This window comes from Condylostylus longicornis, unplaced genomic scaffold, assembly GCF_029603195.1.
Source record: "Condylostylus longicornis isolate FDR11 unplaced genomic scaffold, ASM2960319v2 ptg000163l, whole genome shotgun sequence".
In the NCBI taxonomy this organism is placed as follows: Eukaryota; Metazoa; Arthropoda; class Insecta; order Diptera; family Dolichopodidae; genus Condylostylus; species Condylostylus longicornis.
In genome coordinates, this window is record NW_026578131.1 from 504,570 (window position 1) to 522,223 (window position 17,654).

Sequence of the window (17,654 nt, forward strand, 5' to 3'; positions counted from 1 at the left end):
AGGATTCATTATTATTAAAGGAAATTTTTTTTAATGTTTTTGAAAGTTTTGTAAATATTTTTTGCTGTTGCCCTTGTTGTTGAAATACAAGATTATATTTAAAAAACTTCATTTAATTTTTACTTTTAGACAGATCGTTATATTGACAATAAAATTATATTGTGTGGTAAAAATCGTAGTCTTTGCCACAAAATATAATATAACCCTTGTTATTACAGGCTCTGTAAAAATTAAAATTTACGTATGTAGATCAAAAATAGACGTATTAAAAAAAATTCCTTATGTAACTGAAAATCTTAAGCATAATCAAAAGTAAAAAAGAAATGCAATAAAACTTGCTGGCACAATTTATAAGTGATTGCGGAGTACACAAAGCGAGTCAAAAAAAATTTAAATTTACGTCAATGAAATCTACGCCGATGCTGAACAGATGTATGGTGGTAAAGAAACCTTTTACTCTAATTTACCTATGGTGATAAAAATCGTATCCGGATCTCTTTTTGATTTCAAATTCGGAGATGAAATTCAAACACTGGAATTTCGAAATTTAAGAAAAAATTTTTTTTTGACAAAATCTTACCATAATTCACAATTAATAAAATCGGTGTTTAGAACTAAATATGCATGAATTGCTTCAGAATTATGCTTACCTGGAAAAGAAAAAATTAAAACAAAATTTTAATTTAATTTTTCATGTTATTGAAATCATTGTAAATTAACATAATAATTATATTTATACATACACATGTACAGGCGTGAATTTAAATTTTAGATTGTGCATAAAGTTAAAAAAATTGCATATTAACAGGCGAAGTACTTTGCATAAAAATTTTGCAAACCGCAGTGATAAATAATAACAGGAAGGAATACTTTGTGATTCTACAAAATATATGTATATATATAATTTATGTTTTTCAGAATCGAATTCTAAATTAATTTAGCTATAGCTTTCCTTCCGTCCATCAGTCGTTAAAGCACTCGTTTGAGAAAGAAAAGAACGGATAAAGTAAATTAATTGACCAATTATCCGAACAGGAATCTCTACTGAATAATTAACTGAATAGGAATCCCTATAGGATAGTTTTGCATTCTAACTGAAAATTTGACAAAACACATCGAATCGCAGTTACATTCTGCTTAGTTAATTTAAACAAATTTACCTCGAATTCCTCGATAACTCTAACAATTAAGGTCACATAAGAAAAGTTTTACCGAAAAGAATTAGAAATATCGAAAATGTTTTCATTGTGTAAAGTTTTGAACCAAATTCCAAATTAAAAATTCTTTTTCATTTTGTCATGCTTTTGAAATTTCTGTACCTTAGCATATTGTTGTTAAAAAAATTAATTAAAGTTGTCAAATAATATTGTTCTTTAGAAAACCCATTTTAAAATAAAATTTATGACATGTCAAATTTTTCAATAATGCAAAACGACCATGTTTTTGAAGTTTTCAAGGCATTATGTATTTTTATAACTTCTACAATACACTTCCATATTGTTGATTTTTTACAGGTTCCATGGAAAGAAAACAATATATTAGAAATTTTGTAAAATATTTTACATATATATATGTATATGAATAGAAATTATAAAATTTTGATGAATTTGTACAATGCTTTGCAATGAATTTTTGACATTTTCTAAAATGCTTTTTTCTTTTTCAAAATATGTTATTTAAATGTCACACAAAAACCTCAACATTTCATAATTTCTTTTCATAAAGTTTTCGTGTTCATAGGACCGTCATTGGTCATTGGAAATCTTTTGAAAACTTATAAATTAAAATCCGTTAAGACGTAAACCAATTGAATTTCTGATAGATTACTTTAAGGTTAACCTTTGCAAACATTGTCTGCTAGTTGGCCGATTTTTCTGCAGATTACAAATATTATAAAGCAATCGCTTAAATATTATGAAATAGATTTTAATAATTTCTTCTTAAGAAAATTCGTATCTATCTTTTTGTAGGTTTTAATTTCACATACACAAAATTACGCATATTTTTGAAAAATACTTCAATTGATAAAAAACAATTGCTTCATACATTTAATTCGCTTTTTCTAGGTTGACGTACAAAAAATAATTTTCATTGAGTTGGATCGATAATCTAAATGAGAACAATTTCATTGTTAGTTTCTACTTCAAATTGAATGGAAAATTAAATGAGAATATTTGCTCTATAGTTCCAATGTTTGAACATTGTTCACATTTTCTTGATCATGATAGTTTGCTTAGCTGTTTTATGACACTTTTTTAACTGAGTACTTAGGTATTAAAAATTAAAATTAACCATTAAGAATGAATCAATGAAATAGAAAACCAATTATTTGTCTAGACTAGAAAACATTTTAGTTCTTATGGTGTTGATGATGAAAATTCAAAATTCACAAAAGATTTTCTACAAAATTATAATTTTGACATGGTAATTATTAATTAGTGATTGTAAAAAGTGCTGTAGAATATTTGTTTTTGTTAAGATGGCGCTTACAAGTGGATGGTTTGTCAAACCATATAATCTTCTACTAAATTCTCAAAATTTACTAGTTTTTCAATTTGTATTTCAAGTTGAAATCCACTTTGTAATCAAAGAAGTGAAATTTACAAGGTTTGACATCAACAGTATTGCACTCAAAGGCGGGAAAAGAAAAAAGTTAATATTTTTTGTTCATTTGAACCCATTTAGTCAGCCAGCTTCGAGGTGACGGCCAATTAAGGTACCAAAAACGAACACCATTCAAAACAAGGAAATCCAGTTATAATTTACTTAGTCCAGTATTTTAAGAAATACATTCAAAATTAGTTTGGCTGCACCTAACCCCAATAGGCCGTGTCAAGTTAAAAAAAAATGACCTTTTCACTCAATGCAGCATAACAACATTATTTACTGTTGAAATAATTTACTCATGCTTTGGTCTTAATTATATCAAATTTGTGTTAAAACAAAAATACTCTCTTATCTCTATATATATTTTTCTTCTCTTCTTACTCTCTTCTCATCCATTAACATTTTATTACTTTTAAACTTCTATACTTTGTTCTCCTTTATGCTTTGGATTTCAATATTTTGTTATTATTGTTCTCTTTTATGGTCTTGTACTCTAATTTGGTTTTTATGGAGAAAAAAATTTTTTAACATTTTTCCACATTGTTTTTTGTTCATATAATTTTTTGTGTAAAGAAAGAAAAAATAATTTTTTTTCATTAGAATACGCAATTATTTTTACTGAAAATCATCAGGCACTCGCTTGTCTCACGTGTAAAAAAAGAATATGGAAAATTTTACATAAAAAAAAATTAAGGTAAAAAACAGGAAAAGGCAATAAAGTTATCTGTCAAGTTCAAGATGACTCTTGTGCCTCTTCATTCTTCTATACACTGTTACAATGCGCTACCGCATGTATGTTTTTACGTGTTTTCCTTTATACACTGTAGTTCATATTTTCTCTTTGTAATTTTAACTAAATATATATACGAATTTTTACGAAATCCATTAATTTTATAAAATAACTCGTTTATTATTTTGTGTATATGTGTGTAATAATTTTATATGCGTATAAAAGCAACTGTTACCACACGTATCTAACAAAAATTCAAATAAAATACGAAAATACGAAAAAAAAAAACACAGTCATGGTAAATGAAAATTAATTTAATGAATTATTAATTATTTTAAATGGATAATGTTGAATGAAAGTTTTGTTTTTTTTTCTTTTAGAACTTATACAATTGTTTTGTTCACATAAATATTTCAAAAGGAGCAAAAAAAAGAAAAAAGAATTGCTTTTTAATAATTTAATCATAAAGGTTAAGTAATACGTCACAAAGATTGACATTTACATTTCAGTACTGTTAACATTTTTGATCTACACATACAAAACATTTTTTTGGTAAATTCGCCAGGAGGATATGTAAAATATATTATATTGTTGTCTTAGGTATATACAAAAATATTCAATAAAATAAGGATTCCTACTTGAAATTCTAAATAAAGAATTTCGAATACAAAAAAAAATCTTATATTTCATTTAATAACCTTTCGTACACTATGACTGACTGCTGGTGTTATTACAGAATACGTAGACCTGTCTAATTTAATAATTGTCATTATTTACATCGTTTATATGGCGAATCAAGTAGCTGACTTAAAATTTCTTGAATTCTTTGAAAAAATTTTAAAACTGTAAGAAACTATATGAACAAAAAATATCTAAAAATTATTGGAACAATGTTTTAAACGAAACCAATTGCATTTGAAAATTCAATTAATTTGGATGAATCAAACTACGTTTAATTATATTTTTCAACAATTAGACTTCGACACTGGTAAAATAAATTTTTGTGCAAAATTAAATTTTATATTATTAAATTGTGTGACTAAATTAATAAGGGTATACGAGTCTAATTCGTAGATCCTTGACAAACTGCAGTCAACAAAATTTTATTTTAATATTATAGCTTAAATACCAGCTTATAAATTTTAATTTCGAATAAAAATCCATAATGAACCCAAAATTTTATCATTCGTACATTTATCAAATTAAAATTTTTTAACAATAGAAAATATCAATAATATATTTGAATTTTTTCTTTTTTTTTATTATTAACAAAAATTTAATAATAATCAATTTTTAGAAACACTAAATAACATTTTAGCCTATACAAAAAGTATAATATGGCTCATGACCTTTTGAAAACCCAAAAAAAAAATGGGGGAAAATGTACATATACATATTAAAGAATTTCTTTATCCTTTATCCTTAAAAAAATATTAAACCACTTTGCTTTTGTTGTTTTGTTATTTTTTTATTATGTTGATTAAGGGCTATTTTAAATTTATTCCTCAATAGAATTGTGAATCAGTTACACATTTTTGGAATAATTATAGACAATTTCAATTCTAAATTTTGAATAAATCAAACAACTTAATTCAAAACCAAATAATTTCTAGTATTTCCATTACTGTTTCGAACTGTTTAATTAGACAAACCTATTCTATGAAAATTTATTCGAATGTGAGAAAGTTTTCAATTGTATTTCATAGCAAATTAATTATTTTTCAAATAAACCCTGAGGATATTTTATCATTCAACTCCAGCTATGTAAATTACATATGCAATTCAAGAACCTAAAAACTATATTAAATTAGATATTAAAGCCGTGGCTCTCAAACTAGTAGGCAATTATAAAACCCCCATTGTAAAATCATTTCTTACATATGGAAAGTACAGGAACATTTTGTCTTTCCGATTAATCGAATTTTTCACATATTTCATTTACAAATAAGATTAACCCGGTGAAAGGATACAAAAAAAATTTATAGATTATTGTTTTATAAAATAAATATACAAAAAAATAGGATATTAAATTATATAAAATAGAATAACCTTTCTTAATAAAGGCACTTGAACTCATTCTTTATATGTAAAATTATAGAAAATGACCATCCTATACAAATAAATTCATTGTGCAAGTATATCATGTTTTTAAAAAAATGAATACAACGTTACAAATATAAGTTTGTTATATCAGAGACTCTTAGTTTCTCTAAATACTATTGGAGCTACTTGAAAATATTTGTACACTTCATTTATTATTTTAAATTACATAAATAATATTATAGTTAAAGTAGCTATAATATAGTTAAATTAAAATAAGACCTTTAAAATTAATAAAAAAAATTTGTTCTTGATTCAGTTACTAGAATCGGTTTGAGTTCGATATAATCGTAGTGTTCGATTGATTCATTGTATAAAAAAATAATTTAGTTAATTTGAATTCAAATAAGAGATTTATAGGAATTTTGTGACATTCTAATATTCAAAGAAGTTTGACAACATTTTCAATTATATGGAAAATATGATTTAATGTGAGAAAATATAAAGAAAGGCGTTTTATAGCTGAATTAGAACAATTAAAAGTATAACGATTGCAACAATATTGATTTATAGCAGAGGTTTTCAACCTCTTAAAGTTAGGGTTAAATGTCAAAATTTTTTGCATACATACATGTTTGTCAAGCAAATTCTATAAATCTGGGAATAAAATTATTAAATAATTACAAATTAACACTTTTTCCGGTTAATATTACAATTTGAATAATATCGAATAATTTGACGATCTTTTGAAAAATTACCGTTCTGTCCCTTCCTGAAAATTACCGTTCTATTCTATCAACTGCAAAGTTGTCTAAAATTAATAAGAAGAAAATTAAAAAAAAATCGTTCTTATCATTAATGAAACAAATGTTTTGATGCTTCAGGAATTGCAGCTTTCCCCCAACTCAATACTGTAATAAAACTTAAATACTTGTTTAGTGATAAATGGTTCACATTAAAAACATTGAATTTTTGTATTAAAGCCTTAATTAAATTAAATTTACTTACTTAAAAAATTTTTTAGAACAATGTCATAAATTATAAATCTCAATCATGCAGCACACATTCAAACATTTACAAATGCTATTAAACAAATAATTAAAAATAATTGAAAACTATGAAAAAAAATATTAATTTTTTTCTTATTAAATTTAACAAACTTGGTTTTTTTTATACTATATAATTATGCCACAAGAAACACACAAATATTTAAATTGTAATTTAAAAATTAAGAAAAAGTCACGAAAAATTTTCTTACAACACACAAATAATGTTAATTTTACCCACACACACATACAAATTTTCACATCTCGTCATTAAATTCGTTTTTATGTAATGCAATAAAAATGAAATTTTTTTTTTTTTTAAATTTAATTTACACTTTTACATTTACAAAACACATCCGAAGACAAGAACAAACGAAGAAAATTATTTTGAATTTAATTACAAGAATGACAAAAAAAAATTTCGTCTTTTCCTTATTTTTCAACTGTAATTTCAGTCTTCATTACGACCCTCTTCACACATTTTCATTCTCTACATCACTTCACTCTATGGTAACCACAGAGTAAGCAAAGTCAAAGTATTAAAATGAGTTTTAATAGGAAAATCTTAAAATAAAAGAAAAAAGAGAAAAAATTCTCGTATGAGAATTTTGAATTTTTGGTGTTTGTTTTTTCAAACTAATGAGTTCGCTTTACAACTCAACATAATTAAAAATTTAAGGGGAATTTAAAGTGAAACAAAACATTTTCACATGAAATATTTAATTTGAAATTTTATTAAATGCGCGATAAAAATTTATTTGAAATAATAAAAATTTGAATTATTCACTTGATTATCTTGAAAAGAGAGTAATTTCTAAATTTCTTATGACAACAATAAATTGAATTTCTTCTTTCAAGTCTCTGTGTAAAAGAAGGATAAGGGCATGGTATGAAATAAAATTTTTAATCGAAAAATTAGTTATTGGTAATGAAAATCATCACAATATTATTTTTAACACAAAAATATTAAAATTAACAGCAAAATTTTAGAAATATGAAATTAATTTTAAATTAGCTAACTTTTTATCAAGCTCACGGGTCGCATACTTTTCGGATACTTCGCTCTTCTATCATCGTATTAAATTGAAAATTTTTTCCCAAACTTAAATTTTTATTGTTGTTTCGAGCAATTAAAACCTGCTGTCAACTATCAAGCTTTAAAAAATGCAAAATTGTTTTTAATTTCGTTTAAATTTTACTGCCCCTAAACATATGCAATTTTTATTTTATTACATAAATTTTAATTATCATAGCTGCAGTAGCTATATATGTTGTTTTTACAATATAAAGACAATGTAACAATATTCAAAACATATATATAAACTAACAATAAACAAGCCGAAACATATGCTAATGAAACATACAAGAAATGATAGAAAGTCGAGTATATTGGCGGAATAACAAAAAGATGCCGCAGAGTAACTGAAGTATTTTCATTTTCAGGAAAACAAAGGCATCCATTTTTTTACCAAATAGAATTAAATGTCTATATACTTCAGTTTATTCCATACAAATATAACCTATTGACTTTTATTCTGGGAAATGAGTTATGGGCAGAATGTTAAAAATTTGTAAATTTTTAACATTACAAAATAAAGCTATTAGGAATTTAATACCAGGTTAATACATAAGAACGTCGACTGAAAGTATTTTTTAATACTTTCATTATAAAATCGGTTAAAAGCAATACCATAATCACTTATATCATAAAATCAGTACAAATTATCCGTACATAAATCATCAGTACATATCAATACAAATAATACATATATATACCAAGTATCTGTTGTACTTTTGCACTCAAACAAGCTATGAGGATTAGTAAACGAACACGATACAAGAACTGCGAATGTGTTCAGAAACTAAGAACCAGGGATATGATTCAATATATTTAATGAAGCCGTCGTACAATATAATAATATTTGAGTATAATCATAAATCAAATCTTTAAAAAAATTCTATTTATTGATTCCGGATTATGTTAAAAAAAAGATTATACAATACAGTGATGCGACAGTATCGCCCCATTCTTTAATATTTTACTTTCTTTATAAAAATAAATTAACCACTGTCGACGGTAATTATCATTCATAAAATGAAATGTGTGTATAAGGTAGCAAGTATAACCCATACATAATTTTTGCTGACTGGAAAAAATTTATCATTGGTTATCAGTTCATTTATTTTTTGATATTAATCTACTATGAAATAGACAATTCTTTAAATTTGAAAGATTTTTAATATTTTAGAGAATATTAATATAAAAATAAAAATTCACAAATTCACAATTCACAATACAAAAAGTATAATATGGCTCATGACCTTTTGAAAACCCAAAAAAAAAATGGGGGAAAATGTACATATACATATTAAAGAATTTCTTTATCCTTTATCCTTAAAAAAATATTAAACCACTTTGCTTTTGTTGTTTTGTTATTTTTTTATTATATTGAATAAGGGCTATTTTAAATTTATTCCTCAATAGAATTGTGAATGAGTTTTTGGAATAATTATAGACAATTTCAATTCTAAATTTTGAATAAATCAAACAACTTAATTCAAAACCAAATAATTTCTAGTATTTCCATTTCCATGTCGACGGTAATAATCATTCATAAAATGAAATGTGTGCATAAGGTAGCAAGTATAACCCATACATAATTTTTGCTGACTGGAAAAAATTTATCATTGGTTATCAGTTCATTTATTTTTTGATATTAATCTACTATGAAATAGACAATTCTTTAAATTTGAAAGATTTTTAATATTTTAGAGAATATTAATATAAAAATAAAAATTCACAACGCGCCTTGTGGCTTAGGTATACCCTTCGGGGGGCTGTGCAACCTAACCTAACCTACTATCATAGTATTTAAACAATAATTTTAAATTTTTTACATTTTATTATTAATAATTAATTATAATGAATTTTATATTTACCTATAATAAAATGTGATTTAAAATTGCAGAAATCTCAAAAAATTTGATCTACATAATAGACTTAGATTAATTTTTACTTAATTATTTTTTTATTTAAAAAAAAATTAAAAAACAAAAATATAAGATTTTTTAATTACTTAAAATTTTTCTGTTTTTTAAATATTTTTTTTTGTTCAAGCTATTTTACATTTAATTATCCAATTTACATAATTTTTAAAATCGAAATTTTCTGATTAAATTTTAAAAATTTATTAAATTTTCCTTTAAGTTTGAAATGTTGAACTAAGTTTAAAATATTCAAAAAATTAAAATTTCACATTTGAATTTTTTAATGCGGTTTTTTATTAGCAATTAGCACGTTCAGTTTCTGCACTTGCCCTAATTAATTCTGAAGAATTTTTAAATATTTTCTAATTTAGCTATTTTAATAATCGAAATTAATTGTAATTTTCTTTTTGAATTTATTTTTAAAAAAATTTTTTCTTGTTAAATTTCACACACAATTCAAATTTTTATTATTTATCGTTTCATTTAAAATTCCATTAATTTTGAACTTCTGCACAATTTTCACATTTTAAAAGTAATGTTTAACATTCAATAAGCAAATAGTTTTTAAAATTATTAAATTTATATTTTTAATATAGCATTTAGAAATGAATTAAAAATTTTCACTTGAAATTTCCAAATATTTCTAATTACTTAATTAGAATATTTCAATATTCGAATTGTAGTGGTATTTACTGCATTTTGTACACACCATTAATTCATTATTCAATGTTATACTCTTCTATAGTTTTAAAATTTTAATACCTCAAAGTCATTGAATAATAATAACACCAAATTTAAATCAAAATTTTTTTTACTTTAATTTTAAAAATAAACGCAATATTTAATATTATTATAAATTAATTTTTTAATTTTTAGTTTAAATCAAAAATATTCTTAAATATTTACAAAACATTTAATTTTCACTCATTTTACAATTCAATTGGTATATCGTAAATCAAACATAATATTTATGATAGAACAAAAAATTTTCCTTCCTCCTTTAAAACAAAAACACTTTCAATTATTTTTCCAATAATCAGTGGTGAAAGTTATTAAATTTAATTTTCAACAATTCTAAATTTCGGATATTTTCCAAAGAAATCGTAAAATTTTCAATCTTGTGTAGCTACACCTGTTAAATAGATTATTTTATAAAAACAATGAAAACGGAAAGAAAAATTTCAATCATAAAATAATTAAATTTCAAAAATATAAAAATAAAAAATAAAAATAAAATTTATAGTCAGTATGATGGCGATTATTGAATAATATTAAAAGAAGAGAAGAATGGCTGGCATCCAATACCAAAAATAATCAAATTTTTTTTTTCATTTTCACTTTATTTTCTTCTTATTGTTCCTAAAATCTCAGTTCTATTGAAATATTTTTCAGAATAACTAAGTTTTTTTTTTGTTTTCTTCTTCGGACACCCCGAACTCTCACTATACGAACAAATAAAAAATTCCTTCAAAATCAAAATAAAAATAAAATACAAAAAAAAATCATTCAAACCATAAAATTTTCTAGAATACTTTAATAAACTTGAAATTCAAAATATGGTATACAATAAACAATATACAATAAAACAACAAAAACAACAAATCGAAAAAAAAAACAAAAAAAAAAATTGCTAAGAATAAAAACAGATTTTCCGCTCAATTGTTCCTTTCTATTATTATTGTACTTCTTGTAAAACAAAAGCAAAAAAAAAATCAAGAAGAAAAAACAAAACTGAAAACGAAAATATTTTTACATTTACGTATGTATGTAAGTTTGTATTATAATCGAGAATATGTACGTACATTTGTATGTAAGCACAAATGTACAATTTTCCCTTCACTTTTACTCTTATTTTTACTTTTTTTGTTATTATTATTTAATTTTCAAGTACAAAAACAAAAGTTCATACACAGTAAATAAGCGAAAAAAAAATCAAGAAAATAAAAAACAAAAAATTCCTTTTCTTATTTTCAACCGACAGGATAACGAATTTCAAATTGTCCGTGGTTTAACGTTTTGAGTTTCGACAGCAACTAAATTTTGAAAAGTGAAAAAAAAGAACTTTGAATTTTTGTTTCTTGTCTCTTGTTTTCCAATTCACTTCTTTCTTTCCCAAAAGGAAAATATTATTTTATCTTTTTTTTTTTACAATTGTAGTACAGTTTAATCTATATACATATATACTGTATGTATATATATATGTATGTATGCAAAACATTCCGATGTACTTTTCTATTACGTCCAGATTTTCATTTTGTTTTTATTTTCATATTTTTAACTTTTTCATCTCTTTCAAAGTCCTTAAAACGAAAATTATACGTTGAAGAGAAGATAAAAAAGGTTGAATTCTTATTGACTGTAATATTTTTTGCGTGTTATGTTAAATGTTCAATTGTATGTACAATAAAATGTTATGAATGCGTATTATGATACACTGTATGTGTGTATTGAATATAAATTTCTATATAAAGATGAAAAAAAAAATACAAAACAAAATACCTTTTTACGTCATTCGATGTTGAAAAAACCATAGTCGAGAGAATACTCGTACGAGTATTATAATTTTAAGAGGAAAATTTTTTAGTTTGAATAAGAGAGAAGAGAAAGAGAAACGTGTATAATTTTTAAAAGAGTTCATTTTTCTTGTACGTATAGTGAGAAGGGAGAATACAAGATAATTTTATAAAAGTTAAAATAAGAGAAAAATTCATTTAACAATGCATACAAATGAGAATAGATAAATTTGGTCATGTCAACCGCGGACCGTTATACTCGGGCGATTTAATTCAAGTGATAAGTTGTATGATCATGGCAACTCTGTTTAATATAATCTTTTATTTTTTATGTTTTAATAACACTATTATTCATATTATCTCATGTCCAACTTCAGTACTATTTCCTGTATGAAGTGTTTTTAAATGAGTGAAGACTTTTTTAATTGTAGGGCAACTACTTTACAATTCAAAACAAGAATGTTTTTATATACAAATTAAATTTTCTTTTTATTTTTAATCTAGATTTTTTTAAAACTTTGCCGATAGTAGCACAATCGAATTCGAAGTTAATAATTAAAATCGACTTACCATGTTATAGTTTTTAATTCTCTTGCACCACAACTCTTAGTTTTACAATGGCTCTCACTCTCTTTATCTTTCTCTCTAATTTTCATTCTCTTACAGTTTGTTGTAATTTTATTTACTATAATAAAAAGCTTTTCTCTCAATGTTTCTGTTAAAAACTTTTTTTTTAATTTGTTTTTCATTTGTTTTCATATTTCTTTCAATATTTTTCTGTTTTCCTTTTTGGTTTACTTTAGATAAACTTACATAGAAGAACTTGAAAAAAAATTTTTCTTTTAACACTTAAAAAACCTTGGACTCGGGTATTATTTTTAAACATGTGTTATTGTTCAAGTACATAACCCTCTCTAACTCTTTCAGCATCTCTTCTAAAAATTAATACTCTCACACACATACACATACGCGAAAGTTTTATTAAAATTGCTCTCTTATATATGCGAGTATATTTATATATTCGTAAGCTTTGTATTTTATACATAAGGACAGGTAGTATTTTATTAGTGTCCTTAGCTTGGTTTTGTATTTTAAAGTAAATACATATATAAGATATATAAGTGAATGTGTAATAAACGCAAAAAAGTTAAAAAACTATAGAAAATTGTGTACATTATAAAAAGCAATGTCCTTATAGCATAATAAAATAAACGAACATTATAAGGTGTAAAAAAAATAAAAAAAAATTAAATAAAAGCAATTCTATGCATGTGTTCCAAAGGATTTTAATGTGTCTCTGGCATTACACTTTAGGTTGCATATACGTTTCGATACAAATTTTGCAAATGTACTCATAAACATATATATATGCATATGTATGTATGTATGTAATAATACATATATGCATACGTATGTATTATAATATAATATAATCACATTGGAACATGTATGAGTGTATGAGTTTATTATACACCTATGTAGAAATTGGAAACTGAAACAGGTTGTAAGAAAGAAAAACAGAAACTTCAGAAAACAACATAACAAGAAAACAGATAAAATGAATAAAAAATAAAATCAAATAACCAGGATCATAAGAAAAATCAACAAGAAGAGAAGAAAAAAATAATAATAAAAGAAAAACAGAAACATAACGAAAAAAAAAGAACGATAACAAAACAAAAACGTAACGTAAAAAAAATGATTATTTTTATAAAATATTTTGTGTGTAAAAGGATGCGCAACAGGAATCACATTGGCGTAAGCATGTGACGTACAATTTCTGTTCTTTTTTTAGTACCTATAGATATATATAATATGTTATATACAAAGATTTAAGTATTTACATATAAATTTCACAAGTATAAGGCAAAGGCACATTTTTTTGAATTCGAATATCATATTTAAAGGTAAAATAAATTTCTCTTTGCGTATACTTCTATCTTGTATATAATAGTATAATGTATATAGTAGATTATATTAATATATAAGTACCTATATATTATATCATTATAAATAAATATACTAAAAACAGTTGTTATTTTTGTTTATTTAAAAAAGCAAACAAAAAAAAATAAAAGGATATTTTTTCTTCTTTGAGTTTTTCTTCTTAAATTTTTTTAATTTACTTTTTGAAATTTTATATTTTATTATTTTTATCTTTTGTTGAAAGAAAGAAAAAACTCATAATATTTCAATTTGCATATACATATATAGACATTATATTTTATTCTAAATGTGAGTATCGTTTTTGGTTTGAAAAATTTTTAAATTTAATTACAAATTTAATTGTTGAATGCTGGGAGTTTAAAAAAGAATGTGAATACCAAAATACCTAACAAACCGCAGTATAGCAGCGGAAGGTTTTTTTTATTTAAATTTAAGTGCTCCTTCGTTTCGTCGTCTACATAAACGACAGACTCGGTCCCCTATCCTGCCCATCCTTTTCAGATGGACCATCGAGGGGCAGTGTCCAGTGAGAACTCCCACCAATAGCCTCAAACATGGACGACAAAGCATAGTCCGCTTTCGTCCCCCCAGTCTTAGAGGAGGCATAAATTTCTTAGAGTGCGACAGGCCTCAGCAGCCATTCCAATCTTCAACCCTGGCCTGCTCCTCCCATCCACTCATGGCACGCAAGACCGTTATCCTTGGCATCCCAAAATATGGTTCCGGCCCAATGGAAGGAGCCGCCACCCACTCCAAGGCTAGAGGGTAAGTGCGGCCTTCAAAAAGAAAATTTAAAATTTATAATTTTTAAAATTGCCGTATTAAAATTTGCATACGAAGTTCAAGATAGGGCGCCAGCAAATTTTTAATTTAAAATAAAAAAACAAAGAGATAGATCGAGGTTGTATCCTAAAATTTCAACTATTTTTGAATTTTTTTTTTTGTTTTGAAGCAACAACTTCAAAGTTAAGCGATTTGTAAGTAAACTTACAGGTATAAATTTTTTTGATTATTCAATACAGTGCTATTTAACATTCAATATGACTCAGAACTTTAAGATTTTAAAAAATCAAAAATTATATTTAATTTACATAACAAATAAATGCTTTACTAAACCATCTCAATAGTAATAACAGTTCGTAAATATATTTTATATAAATAAAAATTTCTTCTATTTAAAAAAACAGGCTTTACGTCAGATTATTGTTCTGCTAAATTAATAAAAAAGAAAATAAGGCGCGTATACAATTTAATTATTTAACATTAAGCCTTTTATTCATAAAAATCACTATTTTTAGAATTCAAAAATAAAAATAACCTTAAATATTTTTCTAAATTTTCTCATCACTTTACCATTTTGAAATATTTTTCCAAAATATCAATGGTTTTATATAAGACACATAAGCATATACAGACATGTGAATGGATGAATTGATATATAAAAATATTAACAATATAAAATGCCACACATGTTACTGCTCATATCCTCATTTTTGAATTTTTCGGAAAAATTTAATTTAATTGAGCTATTTATATCTATCTTTTAATTATACTGTACATAACAATATGTTCATTCAAAATTATCTCCTTTTTTTAATTTTACGTAGTAAATAACAAAAAAATTGAAATAAAAGGTCCGGCAAAATCAAATTTTTGAAATTTATTTACGTATGTAACCCAGCTAATGGTTCGGAACCAAAATAATATTTTATAAAAGCGCGGTATTTTAGCGCGGTAAGGCACTCGGTTTAAAAGCGTCTATCAACTATTAATAAGAGTAATAAACAAATTCTAGTACCATAGTCCATAACATTATATGAATGTCAAAACGGCAGGTAACAATTACCAATAATTTATATTATATTTTACAAAATTTTTTAGATCAGGAGCTTTTTTGTGTATAATCATAGCAAACAGAATTACATTAACAAAAACAAATAAATAATTTTGTTATTACACGTTTCGACAGTATCCCTACCAAACGAAAAAGAAATTGATTTTCTTGTTTTCTGATCTAAGTAAAGCTGAACAAAATATTGTATATATATGTATCTCCTAGTGTATATGAATATTTTTGAAAAGGACATAACATCCATAAATAAATATTAATAACTTCCATTTCCATATATAATGCCAATTTGCTTTCCCATATATAGTTAATCAATTGCAAATTAAAAATAAAATAAAATAATTAACTAAAAATTTTTGCTACGAAATATCTTTACCCTTTCAAAATGAAATTTATTCAAGGATATCCGCCCCTTATATTATAATGAACGTCATTTAAATATACCGTGCTGTATAAAATATTTTAAATTAAACTAAATTTATTATGTGGGTAATATTAAAAAAAAAAGGGTAAAAGGATGAAAATAAACATACTAATTAAACATTAAACCTTCTATAATATTCTAATATTAAACAATTTCTGTATATGCGTATTAATATTTTGCAAGGTTCTATTTGACCAGGATAATTAATTTAAAATTCAATTTACTATATTCTAGCTATTTTTAAATTAAAAAAGTTCACAATATAATATTTTTTACAATCAAATTGGAATTATATGAAATCTTCATACGTATTAACTCTACAGATCTATGATCGAGAAACGATAATGACTCTAAATTTATGATATTATTTAACAAAAATTTTTATTTATTAAGATTTCCTATTAAAATTTGAATAATTGCAACTGGAATTTGAAATATTATATTACAAATATTATTAAAAATTAAAATGTTATTAAAAATTTCCATTGAATTTGTAATATTAAAAATCACAGAATATATTGGCAAAAAAATTATTTGGAAAGGCACAAATACGAAATCCGGATTGAGAAATTTCATATTATTCTCAGTTTAATTACGTACATATGTATATATCTACGGTTAACGTTTACGTAACTTAATTGTCGTAAAAAATTATACGATTTTAATATCATATTCCGTATATCTTTTACAAATCAAGGGGTTCCAAGAAAAAAATATATCAATTTTCTACGAAATAATTAAAGTCTGATTTTAATAATTAAAAACTCGTAATTTATAAGCTAATTGAGATACGTACATACATACGCTTTGAATAACTGAACACTAATAATAGGATTTAATTACATCTTAAGTCTAGTCTTAGTTAATGGAATGGTGAGCTAGAGTGAAGAGTGAGCGTAGAAAATTCAAAGCCGATGCTACGGATATTGTTTCACATAACTAAATATTTAGTAATAGAAGTATAGTAAATCAATCTGGCCACCAATGTGAAGCCAATGCACCTGGCCCACAACCCCCATATATAATTCAACCCTAACGATCACCTACCTGAACCATCCAATCTCGTTGGCGAAAAGCACAAAGAATATGTTCCATATCCTCCACCTCTACAGTATGCTGACATCCGGAACACATTTCCGTCGTGGCGACCCCAAGCCTTTTGGCCATTTTCCCTAAGAGTCTAAGAGCCTCCGCACACAAGAATTCGCCTCTCCTTTTAGTCTCCCTATACATGATGTCGAGAAACGCCCTCATGCATACTTAGTCCTTCAGTACTCCACATAAATTTTACACTTTTTAAATGGATCTTTTAAATTATGCGAAAATAGCTGTAATACATAGGACAAAGACGATGAATATGATTAAATAAAATATGTATGACAATCTTAGGACAAAACAATTAGTTTATTAAGCAATTTATGAAACGCCTCACTTAAGCCCTTTATAAAAATAAGTAAAATATTTTGCATATTAAGCATGCAAATGTAGTCTAATCAATTGCCTAAAAATT

The 17,654-nt window shown here is 24.6% G+C and overlaps 1 protein-coding gene across 5 annotated transcripts in view; it reads right to left on the reverse strand.

The window, feature by feature from the left end:
* LOC129616211 (ras-specific guanine nucleotide-releasing factor 2-like) overlaps window positions 1-9,409 on the reverse strand; it is a 169,442-nt gene extending 160,033 nt beyond the window's left edge. For all 5 annotated transcript variants that reach the window (XM_055531719.1, XM_055531722.1, XM_055531721.1 and 2 more), the window contains exon 1: window positions 9,364-9,409. The gene's annotated coding sequence lies outside the window, so the exon portion shown is untranslated. The remainder of the gene's footprint in view (window positions 1-9,363) is intronic.
* Window positions 9,410-17,654: the final 8,245 nt, after the last annotated feature.